Consider the following 23725-nt stretch of genomic DNA (forward strand, 5'->3'; position numbering starts at 1 on the left):
CTCAACATGTCTCCATGTCTTTATCCATCCTCTCTCTCCTTCCTTTTCATCTCTGAGGAATGTCTCCTTTCTTTCCCAGGCTAAAACTACCATTTGTTTCTGAATACCATCTTTTCTCTATTCTAGCAAGTCTTGTATGATTACTGCACTCTCATATCCTCTGGGTCTCCAATTCCTTACCTTCTTTCTATAAACATTCTCAGGTTTACCCTACCCTGCCCACCAAAAACAAAATAACAAAAACCTTTCTCTATATCTTGCAGGTACAATTCTCTCTTCTTTTTTTCAAAACCAAATTTATCAAAAGAGTAGTCTCATGAATATGGCCTCCACTTTTCCATCACCCATTCATTCTTCAACCACTTGCAATCTGACCTTTGCCCCTGCCACACCATTGAAATGCCTCTCTCCAAGGTCACCGATGACTTTTTAATCACCACATCCAATTGCCTTTTCTCAGTACTCATTCTTCTTGACCTCTCCGATGCATTGTTGATCACTCTGCCTCAAAATAACATTAGCCTCAAGATAACATCAATGGGAGTAAAATAATCAAATTAAATATTGGCTAAAATCTTCTAAACTATGCAAAAGTCAACTACAGTTTAAGAATACGCATATACATTTTAGATATGTTATGTATAAAACATGTATATGTATGAAATATGTATTATATAAGAATATGCATATACATATTACATATGTGTATAGAGATGCATAAATATATTAGATATAGATGTAGAAATGTAAACTTTACTCAAATAATAACAGTAACATCTTGATTGCTTCCATGTCCCTTTCTGATCTCTTTTTCTTCTTTGTTCTTATCAGATTTTTTTTTTTTTGCTTCTGGTGTGTGTGTGTTTGTGTGTGTGTGTGTGTGGTTAGGAGTGGGTGTACATTCATTGTTCCAAGTCAGCTTTATTTACTCTCTATCATTTCATCCACTTATTTTCTAATCTGATATTTTCTATTCTTTCTAAGCCTTTCTGCCTTTGGCTCTACAACAGAACGCTATTCTGGTTCTCCTGCCCCTTTTACAAGTCCTTAATGTACTTCACTATCTGTTTCTTGTCTGAATCCCTCAAAAGTTGGTGTGACTTGACATTCTTTTCTCCTCTATCCTCTCACGCTTTTTTCTGCCTTGATGGCCTTACCGATTCCCATACCTTTAGTTATTAGCATCTCCTTGGGAATGATTTCCAAATCTATACATTCCAGCCAAAATCTCTCTCCAGAGCTCTCAACTCACTTTGCCAACTTCCTCCCCCCCCACCCAGGATCCCCACCTGATTATCTTATAAATACTCTTCACCCCGCAGATGAACTGAATTGAATCATTGCCTGAAAGGACCCCTCAAACCTGTCTCACAGAATCCTATTCTTCCTTCAAGGCGCAGTGGACATGTTACTACCTCTGTGAAGTCTGTTATGGTCTCCCCAGTTGTGAGGACTCTATCTCTTTTCAATTTTATGTGGAATTTTCCTTATCTGTATATGTGTGAGATCCCTCTGCAATCCCTTCCTAGTGACAGGTCCATGTTTCAATCTTTTCTTTAGACTTAGCAAATAGCACAATGTTTCCACACAGAGAACGCTAACTACATATTTATTGAATTTAATTGAGCTCACTATTTTTATAGGACTGTGCATACTCTGATAGTCATTCTCTGTAACTTGTGCTTTCAACTTTTGCATGTATCCTTATTTTTTGCCTTTTGGAGGGGGGAAGGAAGGGCAATTGGGGTTAAGTGACTTGTCCAAAGTCACATGGCTAGTAAGTGTTAAGTGTCTGAGGCTGGATTTGAACTCAGGTCCTCCTGACTCCAGGGCCAGTGCTCTTTCACTATGCCACCTAGACGCCCCCATTTGCATGTATCTTTAAATAAAAATCTCAGTGATAGATTTTGCTTTTATATTGCTTAGTTTTCTCCCTTTTTCTTTCCTCCCACTTCTCTAAGAATCATCCCTTGTGACATTTAAGAAAAACAGGAAGAAGCAAAAAACCACTCAACAAAGCTGAGCAATACCTTTAAAAAATGTGACAATATATTGATTATTTTACACCTGTGTATTTTTCCTTACCAGCCCCTGTCATACATAGGAGTAGCAGGGAGTTTCTTCTCATATGCCTTCTTTGGAATCAGACTCTTTCTTTGTAATTTCTGCACTCTTTTTTTTTTTTTAAATCTAAGTAGGCTGCATTCTCCAATTCTGTGATTCCATGATTGGCCTCAAACAACTAATCCCACCTTATCTCAACAAGCATTTATTGAGTGCCTATTCTCATAAAAGGAGAGTTATCTTTATCAACAGGTTACTTATTAATCTTCAAATTTCCCTGGAAGTTTTCACACTTAATGCCTTTATTCATTGTTGTCCCTTTGCCTGAAACGTCTCCACTTCTACTATCCTCTTTCTCTCCCACTATCCCTCACACCTAAGTCCATCTTGGCCTTCCCTACTCTTCATTCAAGGGAGAGCTCCAATATCTCTTCCTTGATCCCCTCCTGTTCCTTCATCCTGCAGGTAATCTCTCTCTCTGTCTCTATTTCTGTTTGTCTGTCTCCCCCTCTCTCTGTCTCTCTATCTCTCTCTTTCCTAAACAACTATGTGACTTCTTTCTTTTATCCATCCTGCAATATCACATAACACTTTATTTTGTAACTGTTTGCATACACATCACCTCCCATATTCACTACAGAGGACTAGGGAAAGGGCTTACTCCAAGATAACTCCACTGTTTCATCAGACAGGGATTCTCTCCTTCACTGTATCTCTCCCAGTGCCTAACACATATAAGACTTTCAATAGATAAATCACACTTTAATTCAATGAATCAATGAAGAGATTCGTCCAAGGTCAATCATCTAGTTAGCAGCAGAGCTGGGACAGGAATCCAGGGAACTTGATTCCTTGACAAGAGCTTTTTCTACAGCATTGTGCTAATTTATCCTAATGGTAAAGATAAATTTCTCTCAGGAGCATGGGGACGTTTTCCTAAAAGGGTCTGATTCTGAAATTGCTAATGAATTTGCATTTTCTCATGTTCTGGTCCACTTTTCTTTATTCCTTCTCCCTAAACTTGATTCTTTAGGGGCTTGTTCTCAAATCCCCCTGAGTCTTTCTGAGGGTATGGGAACTTCTTGAAGGCTTGGTTGCCGACTTCAAATGATGAACTGTGGCTTCTGTGTCTTCCTTGAGATTAAGGACTGGGGATTATGACATTCTAGGGCTCCTTTACCCTTAGGAAGCTTTTAATGGCATGAGATTTGAATAGGGCATCTGGTCAGAGCCCAGAAAGTGCTAAATTTCAAATGTTCCTTCCCATGAATTTGGCAAGGTTACAAAACAAGTAGCACAGAAGGAGCAGATGTTTAAGCCTCTGAAGAATACTGCATTTGCCAAAGTATAATGGAACCAGGCAAAGGGAAACTGGACCTAAGAATCAAGAAACATAGAGGAAATAGGGAATGGCTTTAGAGCTCAGGGCAAAAAGAAAGGGAAGTATCCAGGATAGTCAAGCCGCTGGGAATATCTGTAGCTCACCTGGAGATATTTGCAAGTTTTTTCCTATTGAAATGAAGAATCTGAAAGATACTTTTTTAGCAAGATAATGGCAGGCTCATACTCTGCATACTCTTAGTAATTCTAATTCATCCCCTGCTATTCCTTGGCTGCTGTCAGAGCAAAGAAAGATGCATCCATTTTTGAAAAATGCAGTGTGCATATACCATCTGCATCCTTGCTACTATATAGCAGATGATGGAATCTTGTTATTGAAGACAGAGGACTTAAGATTGTATTTTTGTTTGTTTATTCATTTTTCAGACTGGTTCTCCCTCTTTTATCTGGGCTAAAAGTGTAACAGCCACTTATAGGCCCAAACCTCTGATCTACTGATCTGCATGGAAGCTGGGACTTGCTTCATTTTTAACCTGGGTCAGTTTGTGTCTGCTTAGGTAGCCGGGTGGTCCCAGGCTCCTCAGGGCCCCCCATGTTGTTGTCAGATTCAGTTCAAACACTTAATCAGCTTAACCCTATGGTAGCTCAAGTCCTATGGACTAAAGTGACATCAGTGTCAATGTCCCAGTAGCAGAGATTATAGGCATAGACCACCAAGCCTGGCAATTGATATTTCTTCCAAATTGAAATACGTTAGTATGTCAGTCAATAGACATTTATTAATCACTCACTAATTAAGGCACCACGCTAAGTACTAGGGATATAAATAAAAAAAAACAAAACAACAGTACTTGCCCTCAAGGAACTTTTATAGTCCAATGGAGAACATAACATATGAAAGGAAGGTGAGGAAATTGGGGGAGGTACCCAAAGGTTGGGGGCATGGTAGAGAAGTCAGGGAAGTTCCATAGAAGTACAGTAGGATATGAAATGAGGATAATGAAAATTAATTATCTGAGTGCCTCCTAAACTGCTGCAAACCATTCCTCACTCATGAAATAAAATAATCTACAGAATGTGAGTGCATATTTATTGTGGATGGAGAACAGGGTCTGGAATCAAAGGGTATAGGACTGAACCCCAGCTTTGTCTTTTACTACCTGGCTGATCTAGGGGAATCCATATAAACTCTCTAGACCTCAGTTTTCTTATCTGCTGGAGGGAAAGGATTGCACTAGATAAGCCCAAAGATTCTTTCCACAAAACCACATATGGACAAGAACCGTTGTTGTACAAGAGAGAGTGGTGAGAAGAAAGGGCAAATGAGAGAACATACGTACACTGCAGCATTTTGTAAACCTTAAAGCACTATTAAATGCTAGTGATTAGCTATTATTCCAGACCAGAGGGGCAGCTAGTCATCTATGGTGTACAGTTAGAATGCTAGTTTTACTGGTTCATGGTTTGTATGGAGGGGGATAATATGTGATCAGGCTGTAAGGCTCCTTTGGGGACAGGTTGTAAAGAGCTTTATTTGCCAATAGAGGAGTTTGTATTTGATTATAAAGTTGTGTGTGTGTGTGTGTGTGTGTGTGTGTGTGACATGATCAGACTAATGTTTTAGGAAAACCACTTTGGTAGCTGTGTGGAGGATGGATCAAAATGCGGAAAGAAATGAGTCAAGGAGGCCAGTTAGAAGAATATTGCAATAGTTTAGGCAAGAGGCAAAGAGGACCTCAACTACATTGGTGGGGATATAAGTGGAAAGAAGGGGACAGATAAAAAAGTCATGGGGATATAAACAACACACTTCGACCCCTGAGGTGAATAGGTGGGATGAAATTGAAGAATTGAGGATGGTGTTGTGGTTTTGAACCTGAATGACTGGAAGGAAGGAGTTGCCTTTTGTTGGAAGTAGGGACATTCATCAGAGGGGTCATTTGGGAAGCAAAGGACTTACTCAAGTCCTTTAAACTATCTGATTCTCAGTTTTCTCTTGCATTAAAATAACTATTTCTAGAAATCAGTGAGTCATTTCTCTCCTAGATGATAAAACCAGTGGAAAGTTAAGTTAGCATGCCACATTCTATGTAGTAATTGTGTTCTTGAAGAGTCATTCGTGAATTAAATTTTTGAAAATGATCAGAACCTTGTCACTAATCATGCTTCAACACAAAAAATCCCATTATGATGCAAATATCATTTCCATTTATCTGTTTGAAATGTTTGAACTTTCTTTCCTGTCCAGCTCTAAAAATTGGCTGATTCACATTTTGTTTTTCTACCAAGGCCCATTTGGAATAGCAAAGTTTGTTGTTTTTTTTTTCTTTTCTTTTTTTTTGTTTTTGGTAACCATAATTTGGTCTTTGTTATGTATTGTAGAGTTTTAACCAAGACTGTCTTTATCAAACCCACCGCTATTTAAATATTTATTTCCTTTTGCATATGTTAAGATTGAATAAGTTGTTTTAATTAGCATTTCTTTCTTGGTGCTAGATGTATTGCCTTGGCACTTGATAAAAAGACTAATCAGAATCAACACTGAGCCTAGTCCTCTGTAAGGGAGATGCTAGAAATATTTTACAGCCTGGTATCAGTTTATCATTGAAGTGATGACCTATCTAGTGGAAAATCTATCTCAGTCAAGTAAGTCTTTATAATCATTTAGAGTAGGAATTTCTGTTTTTAAGAAAAAAAAATTCTTGCTTGTGAGTTTCCTACACCTAGATAAGACTAGAAGAAAATGACTTTTGGGGGAAAAGGGGATGGCTAAGAAAGAGAAAAGATATTTGCCAGGAAGTACTTTATTTATGTATTATGTAAGGATGATGTCAAGGTCTATAGCTTTTACAAGGGGGAGTGGTGTGCTTCTCTTGGTCAAGGCCAAGGTTAACACCTACCTTGGATTGGTGTTCAGAGCCTTCTGTAAAGCAGGGCAAATTCTTACGGAGCATTGAAAAGGAAAGACAAAAGTTAGAAGATTCTCTCAGGGAGAGGTTGTACTGAGCTGGAGATAGTTGCTGGAGGTAAAGAATATTCCATGGAGGGGCCAAAGGTAGAAATAGTGTCTGGATCAGGAGCAGGGGTCCGCACAAAGAATGAACAGTCAGGCTGAAGGGTTTGATGCAGAGATAGCTCAGAGAAGAGCTTTAACTAGGGAAAGTTACCCTAGGCTGTCAGATTTAGAGGGTGCCATCCACACTTGAAATATCTGGCAGAGAAAGAGAACCTAGTTAGAAAGAATAAGGCGTTAAAACCGAATATTAAGATACTAGAGGATGGCCTGAGTACACTCCTCTCTCTAACTGTATTCTCCAGAGGTCACTACCTCTATTCCACCAGATGGTTATGACTGGCTACTTAGAGCAGTGTGCAGTTAAGTGCATTTGCACTTTACACAATCTGCAAGTGTCATGTAAATCCACTTTAATCTCCTTCTCCTACTAGTCAGTTCATTCAGGTTCTACCTAGCCAGAGGGCTCTGGGGCTTCTATTTAAGAAAGCACTTTTGAAAACTCTTCAAAATGTATAAAATAAGTGGTTAAAAGGGTTAAATGGCAAAGAAGGGAGACAAAGGGAATAGTCAATGCCTTACATTTTATGAAAATCTGTAGGTAGTTTTATTAAATCTTTGTGCATAGAAAGAGTATATAATAGATTAAATCATAAGATGGTATTTTAATTTAATGTTTCATAGTTATATAGTATTTTTCCTTCAAAGAAATCTAGTGCTTTGTAGAACCTTTTCTAATAATAATCTTTGTAACATAACTGCAAAGCTGATTAAATATATAATGCTTGTCTTTGGGGAGCACAAAGTATTCACAGTACTTTTCACTGTATCATTTCAATTTGGTCATATTACTATTCTCCTTTTAGATATGAGATAGGTAATAGCCAAGGTTTGATGTTTGGCCGTTTCAGTTGTGTCTGACTCTTTGTGACCCCATTTGGGGTTTTCTTGGTAAAGATACTCAAGTGATTTGACATTTCCTCCTCTATCTCATTTTTCAGGTGAGGAACTGAGAGGCAAACCGGGTTAAGTGACTCGCCCAGGGTCACACAGCTAGTAAGTATCTGAGGCTGGATTTGAACTTAGCGAGATGAATTTTTCTTACTCCAGGCTTAAAGCTCTGTTCCCTGTGCCAGCTAGCTGTTCAATGGCCAAGATAGGGTAAATTTAAAATGATTCCTGGTTAACTGTCAACTATAGCCCCATGTTCAAATCCTGGCTCTTCCCTCTTCTACTTCTGTGACCTTTGGTGAATCATTTCACCTCAGTGGCCCTCAGTTTCCTTTTCTGGGAAATGCGTGGCTTGCACAAAGTGACAATGTGATCTCTAGGCCTCCTTCTATCTCCAATTTTTGATTCTTTGAACTGAAGATAGCTTACATTTATGTTGTTCCTAACTCTTACAAAGTAATGTGCGCACATTGTCATATGTGGTACTTGGGAAAATGGTCAGCCTTCCTGGGTCTCAGGTTGGTTCTTCACCTGCAAAATGAGAAGATTGTATTAGATATTTTTTAAAGTCTAGGATCCTATGATCCTAAACATGTTCTATCCATCCATCCATCATCTATCTATCTATCTATCTATCTATCTATCTATCTATCTATCTATCTATCTATCTATCTATCTATCTATGTCTGTCTGTCTGTCTGTCTGTCTGTCTACATATCTATCTCTATCCATCATCTACCTATCTATGTGTCTGTCTATCTGTCCGTCCGTCCGTCCATCCATCCATCCATCCATCCATCCATCCATCCATCCATCCATCCATCCATCTATCCATCTATCCATCCACCCACCCACCCACCCATCTATCTATCTATCTATCTATCTATCTATCTATCTATCTATCTATCTATCTATCTATCTATCTATCTATCATCTATTTTTTTCTATATATGCTTTATGATTACAGAGCACTTCATTTACCTAATCTCATTTGCTGCTTTAGAAAAATTAAGCGTGCCAGTATTAATGCACCCATTTCACAGATGAGTAAACTGAGGTATAGAAAGGTTAAGCTTCTTACTTAAGACTGCACAACCAATTAGTGGCAGAACTGGGATCTAAATTCAGACCTAAGATTTTCTGAATACAACATGCATTTGGCTATACTAAAATGCATGTTTGATATAATTTGGGCTTCAGTTGGTAGAAAAAATGTGCCTATCTAAAAAGATTAGTTGATTCCATGGGTCCTGGCTTTAGCATTATTCCCTAGTAATTAATTAGAAATAACCTACTTTGTACCCTCCCTCCAATGGGGTTTACTTCTTGAAATATCAAAAAGACAGCCTATGTAGTAGCTTAATACTAGTAGGCCTCATAGTATATACCTTCAGGACAATGAAGTTCAATAGTATATTTTACCAATTAAATTTTAATTTATTGTGCTCAATGTTGGGCTCAAGTACATGCCTTCATATCACTTCACATCCAATAAATTAATTATAGGGAAAACCCAATAAAACATTCTTATTGATTACATTTCTTTGCAAATAGGTTAATTTTCCTAATAAAATGCCCTTACTTACAATATCTCCTTTCTCCATTTATGCTCCTGTTTTACTTACATTCAAGCAACATGACATAAAAAAGTCTATTGTAAAGTTATTTGCAAATGTGAAAAGTCCTGGATTTTACCATGGATTTGGAAGAGGAAGGTTATCCTAAATTTCTCAGGAAGAGAAGTTCTTACCATATTTAGATTGGGAGGGAGGAGGAAACAGGAGCCAAATGCCTACAAGAATTAAGGCCCAAGGGGTGAGTACTAACAAAAGCATCACAAATAGCTTAAAGACCAGTTCAACTAATTTTTTTTCTTTCCCGTCATATCTCTGTCATTCAGTGGTAGCAATCATAACTTTCTATTGGTGTGAACAAAGAGAAAATAATAATAAAAAAAGTTAGACTAATTGAGAAACATTACAGGGCAATTTGTATATTACTTATTATTCATTTACAATTGCAATTACACTATAAGTTTGTAAACTTTCACTTTGGAAAATGCCAGTTGGATATAATGTAGTGAATTTTAAAGACTACAAAATCCTTGACTTCATAACAAATGCACAGTGATGGCAAGTCTAAGCTTAGGCTTAGTGTATAGCTTTATCACCTGCACATAAAAAGTGTAAATGATGAGTCTTAGGGATCTTCTTGCAACGAATTCTATAAGCCATCTTCTTTTTGTGAAGATGATATACATATATTTGTATATGTACATGCATATACACACATATATGTACACACATGCACATGCACACACACACATTCCCCTAGTTCTGACAAAAACAATTGGTACTGAAACTCTAGACTTTAGCCTAGCATAAAAAAGATCAAGTTTGAAGTCTAAGAAATTTCTTGACTCCAAAAGACTCCTGGTGGAAAGAGGTGTCTACATTCAGAGAAAGATCTAGAAAGAATAGAGTTTGGATAAAGATTGAAGCAAACTAACTGCTCTCTTTCTTTTTCTTGTTTGGTTTTGTTTCCTCTTTCCCATCCTTCTTTATAACCAGAAAAATGTCTAATGTGAAAGTATTTGCAGATCCTATACTTGATTGCATGCCGCCATTGTGGGGGGAGGAAGGAGAGAATGGGGAAGAAAATTTGAAACTCAAGGGATTGTGGAACTGAATCTTGTAAACTACAAGTAAATAAGCAAATTTATAAAGACAAAAAAAGAAATTTCTTGGTCTCTGTCTTGGGGTCACTGCTGATGTAGTTACTGTACTTTTACCCTTTTTAATAGATATGTTTTTTATTGAGGACAGAGTGATGAAGTGAAATAAACACTGGCCTTATATTCAGAAGACTTGAGTTCAAATCTTGATTAATATTTATTGTCATGTCACTCAGACTGTGAGCCTCTGTTTCCTCATCTGTAAACTAGAGAACATTATTATATGTGTAATATATGCACGCAACATATATGTAAATATACACACATGCATATATATGTATGTATATATATATATATATACTATGTATCTATACTACCTACCTCACAGCAATTGTTATGAAAGAAGTGCATTTAAAGCACCATGTAAGTATCAATTATTATATTACCCATTTTATTCTCCAGACCTGACTTTCTACTGACTAGGCATTCTTGGCTTGCATCTTAATATAACAATCTCAGTGACATTGCCAACTAAAGTTTCACTAACTTTGTAACGATTTTGATTGTATTTGGAAAGACATTCAGAACTGAGTCTCTGGCATTTAGAAAAGACATAGCTGCCCTGTGAACATCTCCAAGAGACTTCCTTTTGCAGTTGTGTGTGTGTATCCCCTACAACAGCAACTCTTTGGAAGGTGGCCCAAGGAGCCTTGTATGTGTCTGGATTTCCCATCCCTACACTGCTTTGAGTTCGTAGTTATGCTTTGTGCCCCTTGGTTAGTCTGAAAGTCAGGGCTACCTCTCTGAAATGTCTCCCATCTTAGACTCTATACCAACAACTCTGGGGCTGACTTGAGAGTCCTAGATGTAACGTAACACCATTATTATTTATTTTATATTAATCTTAGAAGTTCTCTACTTGTTTAGTTATATGTACATTCCTTTTCTGCCTGCATGAATGTTGTTGATCATGTGTTGCCTTCTCTCAGAAGACTTGGGGGAAGGGAGTTAGGTTTTTTTTTCCAAACATCTGCACAGAATGCAGCAGAGTACCATGTGCCAATACATACATAACAAATGCTTCTTGAAGTTGATCCCATGTCTTTGATGCCCTAGTGTTGATTTATATTGAGTTTGAAATAAAATCAAATTCACAGATCTTTTTCATATGAACTGGTGTCTAGTCACACAGCCCCCATCTTGGATTTGAGAAGTAGACTTTTGAATTCATGTCAGACTTTTTTTTTTTACTCAGTTCATCATTCTTGCCTTTAATGATCTTTTCTTGATTCTTTGATTCTATATTCGAGAATGTTAACTATCCTTCTTAAATTTGTGTTATCTGCCATCTGAGAAGTATTCTTTCTAGGTTTCCATCAGATATACCCACAAATAATTTAACGTAAGAACAGAGACAAGGTTAGACCCATGGGACCCTCCACTACAGTCTCCTCTCTCAGTTGAAATAGCTCCTTCACCTGTTAGAATAATTTTCAATGTCATTTGGACTAGTTATATGTAAAATTCTTATTGCATAGCAAAGAAAGCTAGAGAAAATATTTTGAGCTTGAATCTAGAGGTCACATCAATAGATGAAAGCAACAAATAGATGAAAGCAATACCTATAAATATTATAAATTGATAGATGAAAGCAATGACTATAAATACTTTAGTCTTCTGCAGGCAGAACACATTAACCATAAAGATATCAAAGAGAAGATAGTGACTGAATTTATTGTGATAATTATAATCATTCTGGAATCAAGAGTGAAAGGGAAGAATACATTTCCAGAAATCGGATTTATTTTCAATTCATGAAACAAAATAAGTCATAACAGTACAACAAAAAAGATAATTGTGCATGAAACTGCACACCTACCACATACAGCTTGCTCTTCCTTCCAAATTTACAACAAAATTATCATGCAAATTTCTTTTCCCCCCTTTTTTCCTTCTCACCACTATAGATGGCTACCAATAGAAATAGGTACACACACAAACACATATACATATATGCATATATACACAATATCACATATATAAGGTATATATGCACATATGTGCATATATATATGTAAAATTATTCTATACATACTTCTATTTATTGGTTCTTTCTCTGGATTCAGATAGCATCTCTCTTCATATGTCCTTTAATTTTAAACTTATGCATTTGTATTAGTCAAAATGACTTAATCACTCAAAGTCATTCCTAATACAATATTGCTGTTACTGTGTACAATTCTTGCTTGGTTCTAATCACTTTACTTTTTATCATTTCATGCAAATCTTTCCCTTCTAAGGTCATTGAACTCATCATTTCTTAAAGCACAGTAGTATTCCATCAGAACCATACACCACAACTTGTTCAGTAATTCCCCAATTGATGGGGATCCCTGCAATTTCCAGTTCTTTGAAACCACAGAGAGCTGCTACAAACATCCCATTCATATTCAAAGTTGTAATTAGTGTTTGTGAATTTCCCTCCATCTTATTTTTACTCAATATTTTCTTTCTTACTCTTTCTTTTTAGACTACTCCCATTACCTTATTTTCTTCCCCCACCCTTCCACCCTTACTTCATCCACCACTCCTAGAGTAACACACCCCTCCAAAAGTCTCCCTATTCTCCCTCTCACTTTTCCAAATCCCACTCCATACACTCCTCTAAAATTCCCTCCACCACCGTGACTCCCAGTTTTCTCACCTCTCTAGGGGTTCAGAAGCCTTCTAAACCTTTCCAGATGTACATGTTGTTTCTTCTTCAACCCAGAAGAGAATAAGGTTCCAACATTACCCGCCCTTCACTGCCACCTGCTTCCTCTGTATAAGTTCTTCCTTTCACACCCCATTTAAAAAAAAACAATTGGGGTTAAGTAACTTGCTCAAGGTTACATGGCCAGTTACTTCTGAGTGTGGTGCTAAGTTTTGGAGCTCGTATTCGATCCCAAGTCATCCCGACTCTGGGGCTTGTGCTCTTACTCACTGAGCCACTTGGCTACCCCTAAAAATGTGGAACACTTCACAAATTTGCGTGTCATCCTTGCGCAGGGGCCATGCTAATCTTTTCTGTATCATTCCAATTTTAGTATATGTGCTGCCAAAGCAAGCACTCACACCACATTTTTATAATTGTTCCCTTTTACCTTTTCCTATCCACTTTTGTTTTTGAGAATCACCCCATTATAAAAACAGCCCCAGCTTTTCTTTCAAACTATCTTGGTAATGATGACAGTTAAAAGAATACTGATAACATTTTAACAAATACAATAAGTAAATAGTCTGACCTCAATGAGCACCTGATGATTGATCTTTAATGTTTTCCTTACATTTCTTTTGGATCTTTTATATTAAATTTTCCATTGAGTTCTGGTCTTTTTGTTACAAATACCTGAAAGTCTTCAGTATATCAAACCCACATTTCTTTTTCATTCAGCACCATATTCAACTTTGTTGGGTAAGTTATCATAGGATATCAAATATAAGAAGAGTGACAGGAAAACAATTTGTCCCAAGATCATTTCAGTATGAATGTCATTGAAAATATGAAAATATTCATACAATAATCACATTAGCAATTCTTCACCTAAAGTCATGCTCTATATATTATAGTCAATTACTGTAGGATACCCCATTGTTTACATTCTGATCTTTGCACATTTGTTTCAGTAATAATCTTAAGCAGAACCTCAGACATTAGGATCCTTATTATCCTCAGATTTTCAGCTAACAACAAGTCAGCAAGAAATCCTCTCTTGAGTATGCTGATGTCGTGTTGGGTCCTTGGAAGAACTACAGCCTCCTTTGTGACATTTACTGCACATACCCTGGGGAAAATAATGGTTTTTATTTTTTCCTTTTTTCTTGAATTCCAAAGTACATGCAGGTGCTTTTAGTCCAATATTTCTGTCTTTTTATGCACCTTTGGATATTTTGATGCATCTTGCTACACCAGAAACGTGTTTTATAAACTTACTCAGTCATGTGTTGCCTAGGGGGAAAGAAATGTGAAGATAATAATGCCTCCATAGATGGTTGATAGAAGATATTGAATCATTTGACAAGGAAAACATTAGACAATTAACTAGGAGAAGATGAACAAGATGTGGAGATAGTCTTCAGCTACCTAAAAAAGCTGTTTAAAACAGAACAAAAATGTTGGACCAAGTTTGCATTTAACAGAAGAATCTATAGGTAGGTAGAAAGGAAAGAGACATTTATTAAGTACTTGCTAAGTGTCAGGCATTACTACTTTACAAAAATTATCTTATTTATTGTCCCCATTTTATAGCTGAGGAAACTGAGGCAGACAGAGGGTAGGTGACTTGCTAGTGGTGTCTTAGGCCAGATTTGAACTTAGGTCTTCCTGACTTTGGAAATCAGTGTTGTATTCACTGAGCTGCCTTTATAAAGGGGTATTAAGAACCGTTTCAAGAAAAAGGTGGAGAGATAACTTTAATAGAGGTGTTAATGATTAATTAGAGAGGTTTGAGATAGAAGGTAGGACAGTCTAGGGAGAAAGAGATTTTACTGATTCAGGCAAGTCATGATTAAGTTCTTGGTTGGAACTAATGAAGAGAAGAATTGGGAGACAAAAAGAAACATATGAAAATATTTTTAGTATTCATCTATTAAGACCGATGTTCTTCCAGTGACATCAAATGACTGAGTCATGGGATATGATTGTAATCATCAAGTCACAAGAATTTATTCAGTGCTTACTTTGTGCCAGATCCTCTGCTAAATGCTGGGGATCCCAATGGGAGTGAAAAGTCCCAGCCCTCAAGGAGCTTCCATTCCAATAGGATAAACCAACACATAAAAGGGAGCTGAAAAAAAGGGAGATGATAAAGTTTGATGAGTCAAAAGCAGAGCAGGAGAGGAAGTAACAATGGATGGTCTGAGCCTCTCCTCAAAATGGAGGTTCTTGGAAGAACTCATTGAGGCACAGAGGGATATTTGAGAGTGAGAAGGCATCTGAGGATGGTGGACCAAGTCCAGAAAGTAAATTTTGGACCCTATGTAAACTCTGAAGATCCTTATGAGGCAGGTAGGTGGTGCAGTGAATAGAATGCCAGGTGTGGAGTCAGGAAGACCTGTGTTCAAATTCAGCCTCAACCATTAACTAGATATATGACTCTGTGCGAGTCATTCAACATCATTTTTTAAATGGGGATAACAATGGCACCTACCTCCTAGGGTATTTGTGAGAATCAAGTGAGGTAATAATTGTAAAGTTCTTAGTACATCGTCATTCAAATACTAAATGCTATGTAAGTGTTAACTGTTATTATTATCTCAACTTCTACTGTCACAGATACATCTCAAGTCCTGAAACAAGACTATCTTTGCCCTTCAGAGTTCTAGGATACCCCTGAGGGAGTGAGATTGCTGTCTCTAGTACCATTGGCTCAAAGATGGCAGATTAGAAACAACAACCCAGTGAACTCTCTCAACATTCCCCTTTAAAATAACAACTTAAATCAAATTTTGGAGTGGCAGAACCAACAAGAGATCAGATTAAGGCATTTTTCTGGCATAACAAAACATAGGAGAGCTCTGTGAAACCAGGTGTTGGCCTGTCTGGAATACACAGACGTGGTGGCAGCAGCAGGAGAAGCAGCAACAGGAGCTCTTGGCCCAGACATGGTAAAGTTGTTGGACAATTTGTCACAAAGAGATTACAAGGGCCCTGTTTCTGGCACTGGGTACAGCTGGTGTTGATTGGCAACATTATTGCCTGTACTCAGTTGTCGGACACAGTTCCAGGTTGCAAAGGAGTACTTGTGGTTGGTTACAAGGGTGCAAGGGCCTTGGTCACAATTTCAGGGCCAAAAGGAACACCAGCACTTGTGACTGCAGGACAGCAGGAAACCTGGTTACATTTCCTTGTCCAAGAAAAGCATTAGTGTTACTTGCAGCTGCAGGGAAACAAGGGTTCTTTCTGGGTAAAAGCAGAGTACAGACCAGAGCAATGGTCACACCTTTCCTCAGATCATACCATATTGGAAGCACTAAAAACTTTCAGATCCCCAGAACTAGCTCTGAAAACAGTAACATGAAAAAGCCTGACGCTTGGGACAGTGATTCTCCACCCCCATATGAACAGAGTGCAACTTTAACATAAAGTTCAAAGTCAAGAAATAGGATGGAAAACGAGCAAACAGCAACAAAAGAACTTTACCATAAAAAGCAACTATGGTGGCAAGGAAGACCAAAATACAAACTCAGAGGGCAATAATGTGAAAACAACCAAAGATTAAAAAAATGCCAATTAGAAACAAGCCCAACAAAAATTCTTGGAAGTATTAAAGGAGGATATAAAAGTGGTAGAGGAAAAATTGGGAAAGAAATGAGGCAATGCAAAAGAAACAAACAAACAACAGCTTGGTGAAAGAGGCACAAATAAATATTGTAGAAAATAATGCCTTAAAAAACAGAATTGATTTAATGGTAATAGAGGCACAAACATTTACTGAAGAAAAGAATTCTTTAAAAAGCAGAATTGGCTAAACAGAAAAAGAGGTAAAAAAAGATTATTGAAAAAGTAATTGCTTAAAAATTAAAATTGAGCAATTGAAAGTTAATGACTCCAGGAGACATTAAGAAACAATAAAAAAATAGAAAGAAGGAAAAAAAATAGAAAAATGTGGAATATCTCTTTGGAAAAACAATTAACCAGGAAAATAGATTCAAGAGAGATAGTTTAAGAATTATTGGACTATCAGAAATCCATGGTAACAGCATCTCACTCTCCTTGGAAATGGCATATGTATATGTATATGTATATGTATATGTATATGTATATGTATATGTATATGTATATGTATATGTATGTACAACGCACCCACATACACACATACATACACACACATGCTCAACTGTGTATAGAAAACTATCTTTCCCAATAGAGAAATAGAAGAGGAAGGGTATAAGAGATGATAAAAGAAAGGGTAGGTTAAGGGAGGCAGTGCTTAGAAGCAAAATATATTTTTGTGGGAGATGGGGGAGGGGAGAGACAGAGAGAGAGAGCAAACAGAAGAAAATGTAATGGAGGGAAATACACAACTAGTAATCATAACTGTAAATGTGAATGGAATTAGTTTATAAAAAAAATGGAAGTGGATAGAAAAATGGATTAGAAATCAGAATAAAGGGGCAACTAGGTGGGTCATTGGATAGAGCACTGGCCCTGAAGTTATAAGAAACTGAGTTTAAATTCAGCTTCAGTCACTTACTAGTTGTACGACCCTAGGCAAGTCATTTAATCCCAACTGCCTCAAGGAAAAGAAAAGAAAGCAGAATCAATAATATGTTGCTTACAAGAGACACACTTGAAACAAAAAGACACACACAGATTTAAAATAAAGGCCTGGATTAGAATCTAATATGCCTGAGCTAAAGTTAAAAAGTCAGGGGTAGCAATCATGATCTTACACAAAGCAAAAGCAAAAATAGATCTAATTAAAAGAGGTATTCAGGGGAACTCCATTTTCCTGAAAGGTACAATAGATAATGAAGTAATAAAAAAACAAAAAACAAAACTTTTCACAGCAAGTTTCTTCAATAAAGTCCTCCTTTCTCAAATATATGTAGTTGAATCAAATTTGTAAACAGGTTCCCCAACTAATAAATGGTCGAAGAATGTGAACAGGTAGTTTTCAGAAGAAGAAATGAAAGCTATCAATAGTCATGGAAAATGTTCTAAATCACTATTGATCAGAGAAATGCAAATTAAAACAACACTGAGGTACCTCCTCACACCAATCAGAAATGACAAATGCTGAAGGAGGTGAGAGAAAATAGGTATACTGATGAATTATTATGAAGTTATTGGAGTAGTAAACTGGTCCTAGAATCAATTTGGAATTATATCCACAGAGCTATAAAACTGTGTATACCCTTTGACCCAGCAACACCATTGCTAGATCCATAATCCAAAGAGAGTGAAGAAAAAGGGAAAGGACTTATATAGGAAAATACCTACATCAGCTCTTTTTGTGGTGACAAAGAATTGGCCATCAATTGGGGAATGACTGAACAAGTTGTGGCATATTATTGTAATGGATTACTGTTGTGTTACAAGAAATGACAAGGAGGGGGTGCTTTCAGAAAAAAACCAAACAAACAAAAAACATGACAAGTCCTATATGAACTGAGGCAAAGTGAATCGGGAACAAGAGCTCATTGTGCACAGTATCATCAGTGTCGTAATGATGATCAACTGTGAAATACTTGGCAAGACAATTCCAAAGGATTCATGATGAAGAAATGCCATCCATCTCTAAAGAGAGTTCTGATGAACTCTGAGACAGATTGAAGTACATCTTTCTTACTTCATATTTTTTTTGCTTCTTTTTGCAATATGGCTAATATGGAAATATGGTTGCATGGTTTTACATGTATAATTGATATCGTTGTTTGCCTTCTCAGTATGTAGGGGAAGAGGTGGGAGGGAGGGAGAGCATTTGGAACTCAAGATTTAAAAAGAAAAGCATGTTTAAGTAAATAAATAATGCCATTGGCTCAAGATCTCACCAGTCCATTCTCTCTACTGCTAGTCACCAGACCAAAGTACTTTAGCATTATTTAACCAATTAACATTGAGGGATTTTCATGAAGGGATATCTACTGCAAAGATATAGTCCAAAAGCAAGCAAACAAAAAGACGGTAGTGCAAACATCTACCCCCAAACTTTAGGGCACTCTCCCCTCCAGCACCTCAGTCATTAGAAAGAGGGAGTTCAAACTTAAAAGCAATTTCTGCATAGCAATCACCCCACCAAATATATTTATGAAGATGAATTGTTGCATTTAACTCTTGACTGCCTTCAGTCAGGTTGTTTAGGACTTCAAATCATTGTCTGAGCTGTCAGCAAAACCCCACATTGACTCCAGCTCCCAGATATCTGGTAGTTGGCCATTCTGACTTATTAAAATTCACAAAGTCATAGACACTTCTTTCACCTAAAAGCAGTAAGAATGGTCACAAAGGAGACAGAAGTAGAAGCAAGCTCATGCTGTCAGGGAAAATATGACCTCAATAGGGAGATAAAGGCCTGAGGCCACCTTGCCCACCAAGGGCTCAGTCCTTGCTTCCTCCCTTGAACACAGCAGGCTAGGAATGAAGACCAGGCCTCACTTTGTCTGGTTAGTGTCTTTTGAATGTCTCTCAGTTTCTGGGTCCAAAGCCAATCACAAAAGCTTCTTTTAACCATGCAGGGATTGAATCAGCTGAGCAAACCAAGGATTGCTCCTTTTACGTTATAATATCTAAAGGATGAAAGTCAAGGCTCATTACTCTCTCAATGTGAAAAAAAAACAGACTTCAATACATTATAAACAAGAAATTATGAAGGGAGAGTAGTGGAAAGAAAGTTACCAAAGGCATGCGAGTAAAAAAGGAAGGTGATTGCTCACATAGAAGAGCGTGGGATGGACCAGAGACATTTCCCATACGCTGCTGGTATCCTTGCAATATCAGGAGAACATAGGAGAAGTCTCAAGTATGTTTGTTGTATCACCTGTATTAAACATGGATGAGGGTCTCAAAAGATGATCATTCATGGATAGACTGATCTATTTCAATTGGATGAAATATCACACTGCTGAGATCACTGGTCCATTGGTATATTGGAAACATGGGCTAGGATGGATAGTGGGTAGATAATCAATGATAGAAAGGTAATGAGAGTTTGAGCAGCTTTGTAGGAACAGGAAATAAACTGCCAAGGACTGATAGAATGACTTTTAAAATTCTTACCATGCATAAAGAGGAGTCATTTAATTTTAATTTTTCATCATAATATAAGTTATAAATACACATCTGATTTGGGTTTCAAGGAATTCATTGAAAGGAACCTTAAAGATCTCTCCCTCCCCCACTTTAGGTTTAGTAATACCCAGTAGTGGCTTAATAATACCCCAAAAGGTATTTCTCAGCTTATCTGAGTGAGGACCACTTGTCCCCATGCCTCAGCCATTATCATAGCCCAAGACAAGCCTGAGTGCCCACTGCATGTTTGGCACCATTTTCAGTTCTATAGAGTGCTCAGATTTCCCATTTGAGATTTGCCTATGTAGTCTGAACAATCACATTAACATCTTTCTCTGGGGCATAGCCCGCCTCTGAATCTGCCTGGAGAATTAATTTACTGTGAAAAGTGATGTCTCCAAACCCATAAATCGCCAATGTTAGAATGAGGAGCTTTTGGGGATATCCTTTACATGCTAAAAAGTACTCAGGCCTGTTGACAAAGCAGAGAAATGGTGTCAAAAATAATTTTAAAACCTTTTGACCTGCAAGGTTTAAAAGAATTAGGCACAGATTCTTTGCTTTAAGCCTCTTGGTGACAAGAAATATGGTCCTTTGCCAGATAGAGTGACTGACAGTGGCGTTTGTAGGCTCAGCTGCTAATACAGTATGCTCCATGTATATTCGGAGCGGGTAAATATAGAAGAGTATTTGTCACCTGGGCTGATGGATTATGGAGAAGTGAGACAATGTGGGCAAGATTTTGAAACATAAATGAAAACTCACAAACTTGACATAATCCACAAAGCAATGATGGAGATCCCGAATGAAGCATTTCTGTTTCTTCAGTGGAAATTGTTTGGATTTGGAATTGAATGTCTTACACTTCTTTTATCACCTTCATTCATTCCACAGCTATTTGCTACAAGTATGCATCAATTAAATGCACTGAAAAGCTGACTAGAATAAAGAACTTAATATAGACTGTGACATTTATTTTTAAAGACCATGATTCAGTCATCTTAACATCTCTTGGCTGCCTAGAACCTTTGAGGGACAACAAACTTCCACATGAGCATGAAAGCTCATGGCTTTCACTACCTAATTAGTGTTTAGGCTTATTAAATACCTGTGTGCTTGGAACGATGTTGTTTTCAGCAATTTTTCCATGGTCAAAAGATTTCTAATATTTATTTCTCTTGCTGCAAAGTTTTGAATTTTTTGAATAAAGGGCAGAGTGAATATAGTATAATTTCAGAGTAATGTTGTAAATGGTTCAGTAATTAATATTTTCTAAGAAATCATACCATTCAAAGTGATAAGATTATTAAGGTCATAACATTACACAGTTGTTGGTTTTAGAAAAGAAAATTTACTTCAAATGGCTTTTTTTTGCCATGATCTTCTTATCTTTATTTGCTGATAAAGAAAGAATCCAGAGGTTTTTTTTTTTACTTTTAAGAAAAAGAGTAGGGTAAGGGTCACATTACCCAATCTTTAAAAAAAAAGTGCAGAAATAAAAGGATGAGAACATAATTGCCACAATGGGCATGGCATTTAAAAAAAATCTTTTATTTAAATAGATGTTTAAAACACAATAAATGTGCTTTAATAGTTTTCTCCCCATGTAGCTAAGATTTCATGTGATATTTTTAAGGGTCTTGAGGGAAGACTACTTAAAACCCAAGTACCATAGCTAACTGATGGCATTTTGATTTTTCTCAGTTGTATTGTCCTGTCTGAATGTTGCCATTTCATATTTGGAATCAACTGGAATCCAAAAGAAGTTGATCTATTTTCTTTTGGATTCCATTTAGTTTTTTTTTTAAATTTTGTTGGTTTGGACTTGTGATTTCATTAGTATAAGGAACTCTTAGTAATAAATTCCCTCTACTATGAGAATAGAACAAATGGGGGGGGCAGGATAGGATGGAGGAAAATATAGTCAGTCTTTCACAATATATTCACTATGGAAATGTTTTGTGTAACTACACATGTACAACCTATATTGAATTGCTTATCATCCCAGCAAGGGTAGGTGATGAGGGAGGAAGGGAAAGAATCTGGAATTCAAAATTTTAAAATCAAATGTTTAAAAAATTATTATTATTATTATTTGTATGCAATTGGGAAGTAGGATTCACAGGCACTGGGGTATAGAGATCCATCTTGCCCTACTAGAAAGTCGGAGGGGAAATGGGGAAGGATATCAGAGAGAGCAGATTGGGGGAGGGGGTACACAGTGGGATGGCTGTTTTGGGGTGGTTTGTAGGGGAAAGACGGGGAGAAAATTTGTAACTCAAAATCTTGTGGAAATGAATGAAGTAAACTAAAAATAAACATAAAATTTATTTAAAAAAAGAATATAAACTATCAGCAGGAACAAAAAATATTCCCTCTACTATGTCAAATGAGATAATATTTATAAAGCACTTAGCATAGTGCCTATGACATAAGCACAATATAAGTTCTTTTTTCCTTCAGCAGATCTTTTCACAACTCAAAGTCTTAGAGAATTGCCTTTAAATGACTTATCCAGGATCACATAGACAGAATATATATGAGGCTGACCTTCTACCCACTATTTCCCATGCTGCCTCCCCGGTTCCATTTAGACTAAATTAACGTAGATATCATTACCAATTTGGTTTTTTCAATTTTAGAGGCAGTTTTTGGAAACTATATGGAACAAAGCACTCTATACAGTTATGACAGCATTCCAGACATAATGAACTCATCTTTGTGTTATATGATTAAGCATCCACATGTCACTCTAGAACAATGGAAAAACGAAAACAAAAACAAAAACAATGTGATGTGACGTTTAAAAAGATTTTAAAATATGTAATAGTTTGTTTTTCCTCTAATGATTAGTGTTCTATACCAGTGAAAAAGCACAATTTAGCTGTGTCCTCCCTCCCCAAAATCCCCTCACATAGATTATTTTTATTTGCAACATGAGATTCTTTCACACACTTGGTCCACAAATGTAGCATTGTAATCCAGACAGGAATAGTAGATCGCTGCATTACTAAAGTATCAATTTTGGCTTTCTCACCTGTTCTGAGAAATTCTAGTCCTTTATAGTAAGTAGAAAGAAGTTTGAAACCTGGAGTTAGAAATGTAATATATAAATTCTAAGCAATGTATTTTAATACAATTCAGAAGCCATTTTTTAACATTAAGATTTAGAGGGGAAAAAGGATCATCCACCTCAGACATCATTGCATTTTGATTTTATTCCTACATTCCAAATAATATGTTTTTAAGTGATTTTTTTAAACCCCAAATAATATTCTTGTTCACAAATTACTCATTAGCCCACCATAGTCTATAAGGTCTGCTTTTAAAAGCACTAAATTATCTCACAATACAAAGTGATGATGAAAGCTACTACTATTATTTGGGGTTTCTCTCCTAAATAAGAGGAATTTACACTTGATAGACTATAAATTGACAGGTATTTAACAGCATACTTATTTTATGATATCATTAAAATACTACACAAATTTGCCTTAATCTATGTTTCCAATCTCATTGAACATTATTGTCCAAACTGGTTTTCTCTCTGTTTCTCATGCATGACCATTGAACTCTCTCTCCCTGCCTTTGCAATGGCCATCCCAAATCATTAGGATTCACTCCTTCATCCCCTCTACCTCATGAAATCCCTCTTTTCTTTTAAGACAGAGATAAAGCATCTTTATTTTTCTTCCTTTTTTTTGCATGAAGATTTTTTCTGGTCCCTCAACATTCCAAAAGTCCTTTCCAAACTAATTTGTCTTGAACTATTTGTATGTATTTTTATTTATTCATTTCATTTTTAGATTGTATGGTTTTATATATGTATATACATGCATATATACATATATGTATATCTATCTATCTATCTATCTATCTATCTATCTATCTATCTATCTATCTATCTATC

General features: G+C 36.7%; 1 long non-coding RNA gene and 1 other non-coding gene across 2 annotated transcripts in view; both read right to left on the reverse strand.

Annotated features, from left to right (window-relative positions):
* Positions 1-5987: 5987 nt before the first annotated feature.
* Positions 5988-23725, reverse strand: part of LOC138169972 (uncharacterized) — a 64165-nt gene continuing 46427 nt past the window's right edge. Inside the window, exons 4-5 of the long non-coding RNA XR_011170496.1 lie at positions 7799-7900; positions 5988-6616 (exon numbers count right to left, since the gene is read on the reverse strand). This is a non-coding gene — a long non-coding RNA (uncharacterized lncRNA). The remainder of the gene's footprint in view (positions 6617-7798; positions 7901-23725) is intronic.
* LOC138171262 (U6 spliceosomal RNA) lies at positions 13047-13153 on the reverse strand. Its single transcript, XR_011170845.1, has one exon. It is a non-coding gene; the product is annotated as a U6 spliceosomal RNA (small nuclear RNA).

This window comes from Petaurus breviceps, unplaced genomic scaffold (assembly GCF_028583685.1).
Source record: "Petaurus breviceps papuanus isolate PSGF00001 unplaced genomic scaffold, PetGlider_PUasm1.0 126, whole genome shotgun sequence".
Taxonomy (NCBI): domain Eukaryota; kingdom Metazoa; phylum Chordata; class Mammalia; order Diprotodontia; family Petauridae; genus Petaurus; species Petaurus breviceps.